General features: G+C 43.7%; 1 pseudogene; it reads left to right on the top strand.

Annotated features, from left to right (window-relative positions):
* Positions 1 to 8,103, top strand: part of LOC119325798 — a 28,185-nt pseudogene extending 20,082 nt beyond the window's left edge.
* The last annotated feature ends 7,311 nt before the right edge of the window (positions 8,104 to 15,414 follow it).

The raw sequence follows: 15,414 nt of genomic DNA on the forward strand, positions 1-15,414 counted from the left end.
ATACAAGGAGCATTGGTCCCGGTTGGTGGCACCAACCGGTACTAATGCCCCCTTTAGTCCCGGTTGGCGCCACCAACCGGGACCAAAGGCCTCTTTTTCGGCAGCCCAAAGGGCGGGAAGCTGCGGCCTTTGGTCCCGGTTGGTGGCACCAACTGGGACTAAAGCCCCCCTCTTTAGTCCCGGTTGGTGCCACCAACCGGGACCAAAGGCCCCTGTGCTGCCCGCATCGGGGCCAAAGTTTAGTCCCACCTCGCTAGTTGAGAGAGGAGCGCAGTGGTTTATAAGCCCCACTGCCGCTCCCCTCTTGAACTCCTCTCTACTGCAGGCTTATGGGCCTACTTGCTACTGCTTTGCCCGATGGGCCTTCTGGGCCTTCTGCGGGCCTGAATCCTGGCCCAAATTAGGGATACAAGTCGTATTCAGGCCGTGGGGGCCCAGTAGGTGGCACTTTTTTTGTTTTTTGTTTTCTTTACATATTGTTGCTATTTTTATTTTTTTTCTCCATTTTTTTGTTTTGTTTTCTGCATTATTTATTTTCTTTTGTTTTTTGCTTTATTTTTTAATTCTTTTTGATTTTAGTTTTAGGAAAATTATAAACTTCCTGTTAGTGCCATTACTTTTCAAATTTGAAAACACTTTTTTTTGTTTTATTTCTTGCTTTATTTATTTTATTTTGTTTCTACTTACAACAAAATACTTATTGTTGTTTTTTGTTTTGTTTTCTGCATTATTTATTTTCTTCTGTTTTTTGCTTTATTTTTTAATTCTTTTTGCTTCTAGTTTTAGGAAAATTATAAACTTTCTATTAGTGCCATTACTTTTCAAATTTGAAAACACTTTTTTTTGTTTTCCTTCTTGCTTTATTTATTTTATTTTGTTTCTACTTACAACAAAATACTTATTGTTGTTTTTTTGTTTTGTTTTCTGCATTATTTATTTTCTTTTGTTTTTTGTTTTATTTTTTAATTCTTTTTGCTTTTAGTTTAAGGAAAATTATAAACTTTCTGTTAGTGCCATTACTTTTCAAATTTGAAAACACTTTTTTTTGTTTTCTTTCTTGCTTTATTTATTTTATTTTGTTTCTACTTACAACAAAATACTTATTGTTGCTATTTTTAATTATTACGAGGGCCGAACCATAAGACATTAAAGCATTTCAAATGAACTCTGAAAAAGTTGAAAGTTGGCATGGTATCATAAATTGGCCCACACATAGCATGTGCATGTACAAAACGAACAATGATATCATACTCGTCAGTTACAAAGTTGGCATGGTATCATCATAATAGTTGCGGGAGAAAGTCTTCACTTTTTCTTCGCTTGTGTCATTTTCTTATTGCGCCGTAACCATGGATAATCTTCATCGTTTATCAGGATGCTGGGGTCAGCCTTGACTTTAAAGGGAGGAATTTCATGAAACTTTTCATAATCTTCAGACATGTCTGTCTTGTCCTCCACTCCCACGATGTCCCTTTTTCCTGAAAGAACTATGTGGCGCTTTGGCTCATCGTATGATGTATTTGCTTCCTTATCTTTTCTCTTTCTCGGTCTACTGGACATGTCCTTCACATAGATAACCTGTGCCACATCATTGGCTAGGACGAACGGTTCGTCAGTGTACCAAGATTTTTCAGATCCACTGTTGTCATTCCGTACTGTGGCTCTACCTGTACCCCGCCTCCTGACAGATTGACCCATTTGCACTTAAAAAAAGGGACCTTAAAATCATGTCCGTAGTCAAGTTCCCATATGTCCACTATGTAACCATAATATGTGTCCTTTCCCCTCTCGGTTGTTGCATCAAAGCGGACACCGCTATTTTGGTTGGTGCTCTTTTGATCTTGGTCAATCGTGTAAAATGTATTCCCATTTATCTCGTATCCTTTCCAAATCAATACAGTCAAAGATGGTCCCCTGGATAACAAGTACAGCTCATCACAAACAGTGTTGTCACCTTTGATACGTGCTTCCAACCAACTGCTAAAAGTCCTGATGTGTTCACATGTAATCCAGTCGTCGCACTGCTCCGGGTGTTTGAAGCGCAGACTGTTCTTGTGTTCATCGACATACGGGGTCACCAAGGTAGAGTTCTGTAGAACTGTGTAGTGGGCTTGAGACCAAGAATATCCGTCCCTGCATATTATTGAGTCCTTTCCAAGCGTGCCTTTTCCAGTCAGTCTCCCCTCATACCGCGATTTAGGGAGACCTATCTTCTTAAGGCCAGGAATGAAGTCAACACAAAACCCGATGACATCCTCTGTTTGATGGCCCATGGAGATGCTTCCTTCTGGCCTAGCGCGGTTACGGACATATTTCTTTAGGACTCCCATGAACCTCTCAAAGGGGTACATATTGTGTAGAAATACGGGGCCCAGAATGACAATCTCGTCAACTAGATGAACTAGAACGTGCGTCATGATATTGAAGAAGGATGGTGGGAACACCAGCTCGAAACTGACAAGACATTGCACCACATCACTCCTTAGCCTTGGTATGATTTCTGGATCGATCACCTTCTGAGATATTGCATTGAGGAATGCACATAGCTTCACAATGGCTAATCGGACATTTTCCGGTAGAAGCCCCCTCAATGCAACCGGAAGCAGTTGCGTCATAATCACGTGGCAGTCATGAGACTTTAGGTTCTGAAACTCTTTCTCTGCCATATTTATTATTCCTTTTATATTCGACGAGAAGCCAGTCGGGACCTTCATACTAAGCAGGCATTCAAAGAAGATTTCCTTCTCTTCTTTGGTAAGAGCATAGCTGGCAGGACCTTCATACTGCTTTGGAGGCATGCCGTCTTTTTTGTGCAAACGTTGCAGGTCCTCCCGTGCCTCAGCTATATCTTTTGTCTTCCCATACACGCCCAAGAAGCCTAGCAGGTTCACGCAAAGGTTCTTCGTCACGTGCATCACGTCGATCGAAGAGCGGACCTCTAGGTCTTTCCAGTAGGGTAGGTCCCAAAATATAGATTTCTTCTTCCACATGGGTGCGTGTCCCTCAGCGTCACTCGGAACAGCTAGTCCGCCGGGACCCTTTCCAAAGATTACGTGTAAATCATTGACCATAGCAAGTACGTGATCACCAGTACGCATGGCGGGCTTCTTCCGGTGATCTGCCTCGCCTTTGAAATGCTTGCCTTTCTTTCGACATTGATGGTTGGTCGGAAGAAATCGATGATGGCCCAGGTACACATTCTTCCTGCAGCTTGCCAGGTATATACTATCGGTGTCAAGTAAACAATGCGTGCATGCGTGGTATCCCTTGTTTGTCTGTCCTGAAAGGTTACTGAGAGCGGGCCAATCGTTGATGGTCACGAACAGCAACGCCTTTAGGTTAAATTCCTCCTGTTTGTGCTCATCCCACGTACGTACACCGTTTCCATTCCACAGCTGTAAAAGTTCTTCAACTAATGGCCTTAGGTACACATCAATGTCATTGCCGGGTTGCTTAGGGCCTTGGATGAGAACTGGCATCATAATGAACTTCCGCTTCATGCACATCCAAGGAGGAAGGTTATACATACATAGAGTCACGGGCCAGGTGCTGTGATTGCTGCTCTGCTCCCCGAAAGGATTAATGCCATCCGCGCTTAAAGCAAACCATACGTTCCTTGGCTCACTTGCAAACTCATCCCAGTACTTTCTCTCGATTTTTCTCCACTGCGACCCGTCAGTGGGTGCTCTCAACTTCCCGTCTTTCTTACTGTCCTCACTGTGCCATCGCATCAACTTGGCATGCTCTCCGTTTCTGAACAGACGTTTCAAACGTGGTAGTATAGGAGCATACCACATCACCTTCGCAGGAACCCTCTTCCTGGGGGGCTCGCCGTCAACATCACCAGGGTCATCTCGTCTGATCTTATACCGTAATGCACCGCATACCGGGCATGCGTTCAGATCCTTGTACGCACCGCGGTAGAGGATGCAGTCATTAGGGCATGCATGTATCTTCTGCACCTCCAATCCTAGAGGGCATACGACCTTCTTTGCTGCGTATGTACTGTCGGGCAATTCGTTATCCTTTGGAAGCTTCTTCTTCAATATTTTAAGTAGCTTCTCAAATCCTTTGTCAGGCACAGCATTCTCTGCCTTCCACTGCAGCAATTCCAGTACGGTACCGAGCTTTGTGTTGCCATCTTCGCAATTGGGGTACAACCCTTTTTTGACTTTCGCATTGCGTCCTTGCATCGACGATGACCCGGCGGAGATCATCATCATCGGGCACATCGTCTGGTTCCTCTTGATCTTCAGCAGCTTCGCCCGTTGCAGCATCATCGTGCACATCGTCTGGTTCCTCTTGATCTTCTGGAGCATCACCGTATTCAGGGGGCACATAGTTGTCATCGTATTCTTCTTCTTCGCCGTCTTCCATCATAACCCCTATTTCTCCGTGCCTCGTCCAAACATTATAGTGTGGCATGAAACCCTTGTAAAGCAGGTGGGTGTGGAGGATTTTCTGGTCAGAGTAAGACTTCGTATTCCCACATATAGGGCATGGACAACACATAAAACCATTCTGCTTGTCTGCCTCAGCCACTTCGAGAAAATTATGCACGCCCTTAATGTACTCGGAGGTGTGTCTTGAACCGTACATCCATTGCCGGTTCATCTGTGTGCATTATATATAATTAAGTGTGTCAAAAATCATTACAGAACATCATGAATAGATAATTAAGTGACCAAATTAATAGATGTTCATCATCACATTAAAACCAAAGTACATACATAGTTCTTATCTAACAACATAAAGCTCTGCAGAGCATCTAAATTAATTAAACCATACACTGAAACTATGTAAAACATTTCAATGCGAAAACAAATGCGATCATAATCGCAACCAATGTAACAACTGATCCAACGGCATAATGATACCAAGCCTCGGTATGAATGGCATATTTTCTAATCTTTCTAATGTTCAAGCGCATTGCATCCATCTTGATCTTGTGATCATTGACGACATCCGCAACATGCAACTCCAATATCATCTTCTCCTCCTCAATTTTTCTAATTTTTTCCTTTAATAAATTGTTTTCTTCTTCAACTAAATTTAACCTATCGACAATAGGGTCGGTTGGAATTTCCAGTTCAACAACCTCCTAGATGAATAAAATCTATGTCACGTTGGTCGACATAATTGTCATAAACAATAAATGAACCAATAGTTATGAAAAGATAATATATACCACATCCGAATCATAGACAGGACGAGGACCGACGGGGGCGGATACCAAAACCATCGCACTATATAAGATGCAATAATAAAAGTAAGAAAATTATACAAGTATATATCTATCTAAACATACAAATAAGAATATTTTTCCTTTCAGAAAGAAGATAAGAACAAGAGGCTCACCACGGTGGTGCCGGCGATGAGACCGGTGCGGGTGATCGACGACGTTGAAGACGGGGACGGGGCGTGACGGACCGCTAAACCTAGACAAATATGGAGGAAAATGGAGCTTGACGGTCGAGCTTGGAGAGGAGAAACCCTAAGTAGTGTGGCTCGGGCATTCCATCAAACACCTTGTGTGCATAGGAGGTGAGCTAGAGCACCACCAAGCCCTCTCCCCCTCCGCCAGAAAAAACAGAGCAGTGTGCTCTGCTCTTGCGCGAGGGGGGTATATATAGGCACCACCATTGGTCCCGGTTAGTCGCATGAACCTGGACTAAAGGTTTGCCTTCGGTCCCGGTTCAAGCCACCAACCGGGACCAATTGTGGTGGGCCAGGAGTGCGGCCCATTGGTCCCGGTTCGTCCCACCAACCGGGACCAAAAGGTCCAGACGAACCGGGACCAATGGCCCACGTGGCCCGGCCGGCCCCCGGGGCTCACGAACCGGGTCAAATGCTCCCATTGGTCCCGGTTCTGGATTGAACCGGGACTAATGGGCTGGATCGGCCTGGACCATTGCCCCCTTTTCTACTAGTGGGCGTCGAGTTCAAGTTGGTGGACCCCAACCACAAGAAGGACGGCGAGCTGCCCGCGTACGTTCGCATCGCCGAGAGGGGCTGGTTCGAGGTGTTAGAATAAATCCGAGGTACGCGGTCGATCCACCGAGGAACAAGCAATCACAGACAATGACGACACCGAGATTTGTTAACGAGGTTCGGCAAACTCGCGTACTCCCCGAGGCAATGACTACGGGCGCTCCTCCCCGAGATACCGCAACACCGGCCACCCGGGCGCCGGCACAAGCCGCCGGCACCCCCTTGCGAGCCTGTCGCTATCTAGTCGTCATGGGTTACAACGTGGGGTGCCTCCTCATATATAAGAGGCCAAGGGTACAACGTGTCCGAGTCCGACACTACAAGTATCCTACCCACACTACAACACCAAGTCCAAGCGTAACCCAACTAGTACAAAATATTCGACACAAACACAACACGAGGGCGTCTCCGCCGCGCTCCTCAACACGTCGCTCGCGGACTCGTCGAGCCGGACGGCGATCCCCGTTGTGCTGGAGTGGGCGGTGGAGTCCAGGCCGCTTCCGCAGCCGCAGGATACGCTGGGCACGTCGGGCTGCCCGGAGGACGCGGCGAGGAGCGCGTGCCGGAGCAGCCTCGGCTCATGCCACAACGTCACCGGCAACTACCGCACCGGCTACGTGTGCCGGTGCCAGGACGGGTACCAGGGCAACCCGTACCTCGCCGGCGGATGCCAAGACGTCGACGACTGCGCCTGTGCGCGCTGCCCGGCACCTGCTCCGGCGGCGAGTGCACCAACACGGCTGGCGGATACATATGCCGGTGCTCGCCTGGTGCCCGCGGCAACCCCCATGTCCAAGATGGCTGCGTCAAATCTTCACTAGGTGAGCAACAGATCACAGAGAGAGAGAGTTCTTGCTCTGTTTCACATCAGACATCAGAGACCATTTCCTAACAAGATAGTAGACGTTTTCTCTCATATATTTTTCAGGTTTAAGTGTGGGCATAGGAATGGGCAGCGGCGCTGGCCTTCTACTCATGGTACTTGGTGCCCTTTTTTTGACCCGGAAGATGAAGCATCGGAGGGCAAAAATGTTGAAGCAGAAGTTCTTCAAGCAAAACAGGGGACATCTCTTGCAGCAATTGGTGTCACAAAAGGCGGACATCGCGGAGAGGATGATCATCCCCTTGGTGGAGTTGGAGAAGGCCACGAACAATTTCGACAAAGCTCGCGAGATCGGCGGAGGAGGGCATGGCACAGTGTACAAAGGGATCATGTCAGACCTGCATGTCGTGGCGATCAAGAAGTCTAAGGTCGTGATCCAGAGGGAGATCGACGAGTTCATCAACGAGGTAGCCATCCTCTCGCAGATCAACCATCGGAACGTGGTGAAGCTCTTTGGGTGCTGCCTCGAGACGGAGGTACCATTGCTAGTGTACGAGTTCATCCCCAATGGGACTCTTTACCATCATCATTATGCCGAAGAGCCTGAAGCATCGTTGCCATGGGCGAATCGTCTGAGAATTGCAACGGAGACCGCGAGAGCTCTAGCGTACCTTCACTCAGCCGTGTCAATCCCTATAGTCCACAAGGACATCAAGTCTCAGAACATTTTGATAGATGGCAATCTCGTAGCAAAGGTGTCGGATTTTGGAGCTTCAAGGTGCATTCCGATCGATCAAACGGGGAATGCAACCGCCATCCAAGGGACATTCGGGTACTTAGACCCTATGTACTACTATTCGGGATGACTTACCGAGAAGAGCGACGTTTACAGCTTTGGTGTTCTCCTCATGGAGCTGCTCACCAGGAAAAAACCATGCTCATTTCGATCGCCGGAGGAGGAAAGCCTTGTCGCATATTTCACTACCTTGCTCGCAACAGGCGACCTAGTATGTGTGCTAGATCCTCAGATTGTGGTGGAAGGGGGCAAGGAGGTTGAAGAGGTAGCCATGTTGGCAGCGGCATGCGTGAGGATGGAAGGAGACCACCGGCCAACCATGAGGCAAGTCGAGATGACACTCGAGAGCCTTCGAGTACCCAATGAAAATGTTAAGATGTATGAGATGGTTGCGCCTTGTTATGCAGTGAATATGGGTGAGAGCGCAGATGAGGTGAGCAGACAATATAGCCTAGAAGAAGAGTATTTGTTGTCATCAAGATACCCACGTTAGTGAATGAATTTTTGTGCTAGTTCAATTTAATTAGAGAACAAGGATTTTTTTTTTACAGTTTTGCTAAAGCACATCTAGATATGCTCTAAGTATTGCACATCTAAATCCTATGTCATTGATTTTACGCTAAGATTCATGCAAGCATTTTCTTTTATCTTTTTCCTTTTCTTTCTACTTTGATTGAGTCACTTAGATGTGCCCTAGACATACCTTATTTTTTCATTGATTTGTAAACATGGATCAAAGGGCTTGTATGTTTTACTATTTTTTGTATTTTAAGGAGCCTCTGTTAACCAAGTTATACACACCAAAAGTGGAAGGGTAGATGCGCTTCCTATTCCTATAGAACCAGCCCTTTAAATTTGAGACGGGGCTCGGATCTGAAGTGGACATAAGACACACAAATGTATAAGAAAGAAAAATATTTTAGTAGTGACTATCAAGCGTCCTTGACTGGGTCAGTCAACACATATGAATAGTTAACCTTAGGTATGCGGGTTGTGACTAGTGTGCTACCAAAGAAAATGCAACACGGATCTTGATGGGTTTCTTTGACTAGGTGTGGAATTTATTATTATTATTATTATTATTATTATTATTATTATTATTATTATTATTATTATGCTGACGTGTTTGATGGGTCTCTTTGACTAGCTGTGGAATTTATGCTAGTAGATCATGCATCTGTGACAGCTGTGGAATGGGAATTTGGGGATGACCCAAAGAAATTATACAAAAGAGTTCAATTGTTTGCTTCGAGATGTATCTAGGTGCAATTTGTTTTTTCGAACACAGTATATACGCAAGCGCTCATATATACGCGCATACACTCATCCCAATGAATGCACACACACACCCTATCCTATTAGCATCTTCGACAGACTGAGCCAGCATATCATCTTGAAATTTACGAAGTCATCATAGGCGCCTCGTCGTTGACGGGACTGTCCCTCTAACCATCCAACCACAGGTTGGTTCGCTATCTAGGTGCAACTTATAAGAGTTAATAATATACAAGAGTTGTTGACATATTATTAACACAACAAACAAAAAAAATAACCGTAATAATGATTGGGGATAAGCTATTGTCTTTGTCATTTTTACGACTGAGATCCAATATGTTTTATGGTCACATTCCAACCGCTCCGCCGTGGCCGTCGGCTGGTGGAGTTAGTGGCGCGATAGTGGTGGTTTGGCCCTATTGCTCTTCTTCCGCCAAGTCCTCTTTCTATCGGAGGTCGACCGGTTGTATCTGGCCGCTGACGAGTTTCGATCTTTCCATCAAAGATTTATACGGATTGGTATATGTTGTCCTTGGATATCTAGATTGAAAAAAGTTCCGGCCATGCGCGCTCATTTTATCAGCCAGCACAACCCTAAGACGACGGGGTGAAGCTTCACTTTTTACCAGTGTCATAGGACATGTCTAAGTTAAGATTCCTAAGACATTGATAGAGGTGGAGAAATTCATGGCGATTGCAACGGAAGGTCTTGAAGCTTTGGTGAAAGGATGTATTGGATGCGATGAAATATGTGTGATAGATGTTCGGTGACTTGCGTCAGCAGCCTCGGCAAGTAGGGGCAACAATATTCGAGGACTACATTTTTTAGTGGTGCTCCTCAAGTACTGAGTGTCGATTCCCATCGTGAAAATTCAAGGTCTGTCTTTTATTGGTTGTACTTGGTATTGATCTTGTTGAAAGCATTGTTTTTCTTGTGAATTCGGACTTTCTTCAGGGTGAAAACCTAAGATCTTCGATCGGGCAACGACAACGCTTGTGCATTGTATTCTTCTTGAAGGCGTTGTTTTGGAACCTCTTTTGTAATCTGGGTGTTGTTTTTAGTGGTGATTAGAACACTGCTGATGCTAGTGATTGATCACCGGCAGTGGCGATTCTACTAGGAGGCTTCAGGCTTAAGCCTACCCTTCGGAAATCTTATTTCAGCTAACAGTTTTGCTAAGTCTCAGTCAACTGAGACTTGTCATGTCTCAGCAGACTATATATTCTTTTGATCCTCCATGAAGATTCGTACACTAATTTTCTTTTCAGTTTTTTCCTTTTTTTTCTTCTTCTTATACTACTACCTCCGTCCTGGTTTATAAGTCCTCTTTGTATTTTGTGTAAAATTTTGTCTAGAGATTTAACTAATAAAATATTAATGTAAGTCACCAAATATTATATTGTTGGATTTGTATTTGAACATAGTTTCCAATTATATTATTTCTTATGACATGCATTAACATTTTGTTAGTTAAATTTAAAGTCAAAATTTAACACAGAATACAAAGGGGACTGATAACCCGCAAGTATACGGGATAGTTGTAGCCTCTTTAGATAAGTAAGAGTGTCGAACACAACGAGGAGCTAAAGGTAGAACAAATACTCTCTCAAGTCCTATCGGCCACTGATACGACTCTACGCACGCTTGACGTTCGCTTTACCTAGAACAAGTATGAAACTAGAAGTACTTTGTAGGTGTTGTTGGATAGGTTTGCAAGATAATAAAGAACGCGTAAATAAAAATTAGGGGCTGTTTACATAAAGATGCAAATAAAGTAAATATTAGTAGAGAGCTTTTTGTTACGAGAAAGTTATTTGTCCAAGACAATCGATAACTAGACCGGTAATCACTATTGCAATTTTATTTGAGGGAGAGGCATAAGCTAACATACTTTCTCTACTTGGATCATATGCACTTATGATTGGAACTCTAGCAAGCGTCCGCAACTACTAAAGATTCATTAAGGTAAAACCCAAACATACCATTAAAGTATCAAGTCCCCTTTTATCCCATACACAACAATCCCCTTACTCGGGTTTGTGTTTCAGTCACTCACGCAACCCACTATAAGCAAATCATGAACGCATTGCAACACCCTACAGCGGGAATCCCTCACGCTTGCGCGACATGGAGGGCACCATAGGACAGCACCAATAATAAAACATGCAACTCAAACCAATCACGATCATCAATTAACCCATAGGACAAAACGAATCTACTCAAACATCATAAGATAGACATAAATCATTGGGAAATAATATATAGCGTTGATCATCATGTTTAAGTAGATATTACAGTGGGTAAGAGAGAGGTTACACCGCTGCATAGAGAGAGGAAGAGTTGGTGATGAAGGCGGTGAAGTTGTTGGTGAAGATCGCGGTGATGATGATGGCCCCCGGCGCCCCGGCAGCGCTCCGGCGCCACCGGAAGCAAGGGGGAGAGGGGCCCCCTTCTTCTTCTTCTTCCTTGACCTCCTCCCTAGATGGGAGAAGGGTTTCCCCTCTGGTCCTTGGCTCCCATGGCGTGGGAGGGGCGAGAGCCCCTCCGAGATTGGATCTATCTCTCTGTTTCTGCGTTTTCAGATTCTACCCCTTCACCTTTCTTTTATATCTGGAGATCCGTAACTCCGATTGGGGTGAATCTTTCGCCCAGATTTTTCTCGTAAAATTAGCTTTCTTTCTGCAAAATAAGAGCGTCAACCGCCTTACGGGTGGCCCACGAGAGTCCAGGGCGCGCCCAGGGGGGAGGGCGCGCCCCCCTGTCTCGTGGCCACCCCGGACACCGTTTCGCATTGATTCTTCCTCTGAAAAATCCCAAATATTCCAAAATAATTCTCCGTCCGTTTTTATCCCGTTCGGATTCCCTTTGATATGGGTTTTCTGCGAAACATAAAACATGCAACAAACAGGAACTGGCACTAGGCACTGGATCAATATGTTAGTACCAAAAATAATATAAAAAGTTGCCAAAAGTATATGAAAGTTGAATAATATTGGCATGGAACAATCAAAAATTATAGATACGACGGAGACGTATCAGCATCCCTAAGCTTAATTCATGCTCGTCCTCGAGTAGGTAAATGATAAAAAAGATAATTTTTGATGTGGAATGCTACCTAGTATAATCTTGATCATATGTCTAATCATGGCATGAATATTAAGACACGAGTGATTCAAAGCAATAGTCTATCATTTGACATAAAAACAATAATACTTCGAGCGTACCAATAAAGCAATCAAGTCTTTTCAAAACAACAAGGCCAAAGAAAGTTATTCCTACAAAATCATATAGTCTGGCTGTTGCTCTATCTTCATCACACAAAGTATTTAATCATGCACAACCTCGATGACAAGCCAAGCAATTGTTTCCTACTTTAGTAATCTCAAACTTTTTCAACTTTCAGGCAATACATGAGCGTGAGCCATGGATATAGCACTATAGGTGGAATAGAAAATGATGGTGGGGGTTATGTGGAGAAGACAAAAAGGGAGAAAGTCTCACATCGACGCGGCTAATCAACGGGCTATGGAGATGCCCATCAATTGATGTCAATGCGAGGAGTAGGGATTGCCATGCAACGGATGCACTAGAGCTATAAGTGTATGAAAGCTCAAACTGAAAACTAAGTGGGTGTGCATCCAACTTGCTTGCTCATGAAGACCTCGGGCATTTGAGGAAGCCCATCATTGGAATATACAAGCCAAGTTCTATAATGAAAATTCCCACTAGTATATGAAAGTAAAAGCATAGGAGACTCTCTCTGTGAAGAACATGGTGCTACTCTGAAGCACAAGTGTGGTAAAAGGATAGTAACATTGCACCTTCTCTCTTTTTCTCTCTTTTTTTATTTTCTTTTTTATCTTTTTCTCTTTTTTTGGTGGGCTTCTTTGGCCTCTCTTTTTGATTTGAGCTTCTTTGGCCTCTTTTATTTTTCATAAAGTCCGGAGTCTCATCCCGACTTGTGGGAGAATCATAGTCTCCATCATCCTTTCCTCACTGGGGCAATGCTCTAATAATGATGATCATCACACTTTTATTTACTTACAACTCAATATCTAGAACAAAGATATGACTATATGAATGCCTCCGGCGGTGTACCGGGATGTGCAATGATCTAGCGTAGCAATGACATCAAAAAACGGACAAGCCATGAAAACATCATGCTAGCTATCTTACGATCATGCAAGGCAATATGACAATGAATGCTCAAGTCATGTATATGATGATGATGGAAGTTGCATGGCAATATATCTCGGAATGGCTATGGAAATGCCATGATAGGTAGGTATGGTGGCTGTTTTGAGGAAGATATAAGGAGGCTTATGTGTGACAGAGTGTATCATAGCACGGGGTTTGGATGCACCGGCGAAGTTTGCACCAACTCTCAAGGTGATAAAGGGCAATGCACGGTACCGAAGAGGCTAGCAATGATGGAAGGGTGAGAGTGCGTATAATCCATGGACTCAACATTAGTCATAAAGAACTCATATACTTATTGCAAAAATCTACAAGCCATTGAAAACAAAGTACTACGCGCATGCTCCTAGGGGGATAGATTGGTAGGAAAAGACCATCGCTCGTCTCCGACCGCCACTCATAAGGAAGACAATCAATAAATAAAATTGTGCTCCAACTTCATCACAAAGCGGTTCACCATACGTGCATGCTACGGGAATCACAAACCTCAACACAAGTATTTCTACTAATCCACAACCACCCACTAGCATGACTCTAATATCACCACCTTTATATCGCAAAACTATTGCAAGGAATCAAACATATCATATTCAGCGATCTACAAGTTTATGTAGGATTTTATGACTAACCATGTGAATGACCAATTCCTGTCATCTCTCTAAATTGATATGAGTGAAGCAAGAGAGTTTAATTCTTTCTACAAAAGATATGCCCACGCTCTAACGAATATAAGTGAAGCAAAAGAGCATTCTACAAATGGCGGTTTTCTATGTGAAGAGAAACAGGCAATCCAAACTTCAAATGATATAAGTGAAGCACATGAAGCATTCTATAAAGCCATACTTAAAAGATTTAAGTGAAGTGCAATGAGCATTCTATAAATCAACCAAGGACTATCCCATACCAGCATGGTGCATAAAAGAAAAGTGAAAACTAAATGCAAAAGACGCTCCAAGACTTGCACATAATGCATGAACGAAACGAATACGAAAACATAATGATACTTGTTGAAGAAAGAGGGGATGCCCCAAGCTTAGATGCTTGAGTCTCCTTGAATATTTACTTGGGGTGCCTCAGCCATCCCCAAGCTTGAGCTCTTGCCTCTCTTCCTTTTCCTCATATCGAGACCTCCTCGTTTAGACACTTCATCCACACAAAACTTCAACAGAAAACTCGGTAAGATCCGTTAGTATAATAAAGCAAATCACCACTCTAAGTACTGTTGCAAACCAATTCATATTTTGTATTTTCATTGTGTCTACTGTAACATAACTTTTTCATGGCTTAATCCACTAATATAAATTGATAGTTTCATCAAAACAAGCAAACTATGCATCAAAAACAGAATCTGTCAAAAACAGAACAGTCTGTAGCAATCTGAACATCTACCATACTTCTGGTACCCCAAAAATTCTACCAAAATTAGTAAAAATAAACAAGTTGTATATCAAGACAGTGCAAAAGTAATCAGAGCCAATTGACGTTCCAGTTAAAAATGTAAAATCGCGCACTACAACCAAAGTTTCTGTCCTGCACCGTACAAACCAACAAGCATTGTAAACATCCTAAAGGCAAACCTTGGCACATTATTTTTATAATACAATGGAGATGTACAAGGGGATAATTATTTTTGATGAAAAGTTTCTGTAATCAAGATTCACAAAGTCTCCATGAGCATGAACAAAGTTCAAGGAGCTCTCCCACTTCAACAATGCTTGTCTCTCTCACTTTCACTTTCCTTTTTGAAAAGTTTTTAGGTTCCCCTCTTTATTTTTTTTTGTTTTTAAACTATATGAAAGCACTCAACAGAAATAAATGACCCTCTAAAACTTCCGGGTTGTCTCCCTGGCAGCGCTTTCTTTAAAGCCATTAAGCTAGGCATTTAGTGCTCAAGTAATGAATCCACCCGGATCCCAAGGTATATCAAAGCCAATTTTAATTAACAATGATTTGTAATTTAGTAGTGAGCACAGAGTAACATATATCAAGCAACAATGAAGTCTAGCTCTCTTCCTATGCATCGGCATGTCATAAGAGAACAATTCATGCACACATAGTGTCGTGGATTTGTCACGGCAGATGTCCTAGTGAAAGGACTTAGTCGTGGAGCCATCGCTACGGGTTAACTCGAAGGGGTTAAAGCGGACACAAAGACACGAGGGTTTATACTAGTTCGGCCCCTTCGATGAAGGTAAAAGCCTACGTCTAGTTGTGATGGAATTGATGTGGTTTCGATGGCTAGGGAGAAAACAAGCTTCGCCTAGGCTCGAGTTATCGTTGTCTGTCCTGAACCGCCGCCGGGTCGTCCCCTTATATACACGGGTGACGCCC

The sequence above is a fragment of the Triticum dicoccoides genome, chromosome 6B (genome assembly GCF_002162155.2).
Source record: "Triticum dicoccoides isolate Atlit2015 ecotype Zavitan chromosome 6B, WEW_v2.0, whole genome shotgun sequence".
In the NCBI taxonomy this organism is placed as follows: domain Eukaryota; kingdom Viridiplantae; phylum Streptophyta; class Magnoliopsida; order Poales; family Poaceae; genus Triticum; species Triticum dicoccoides.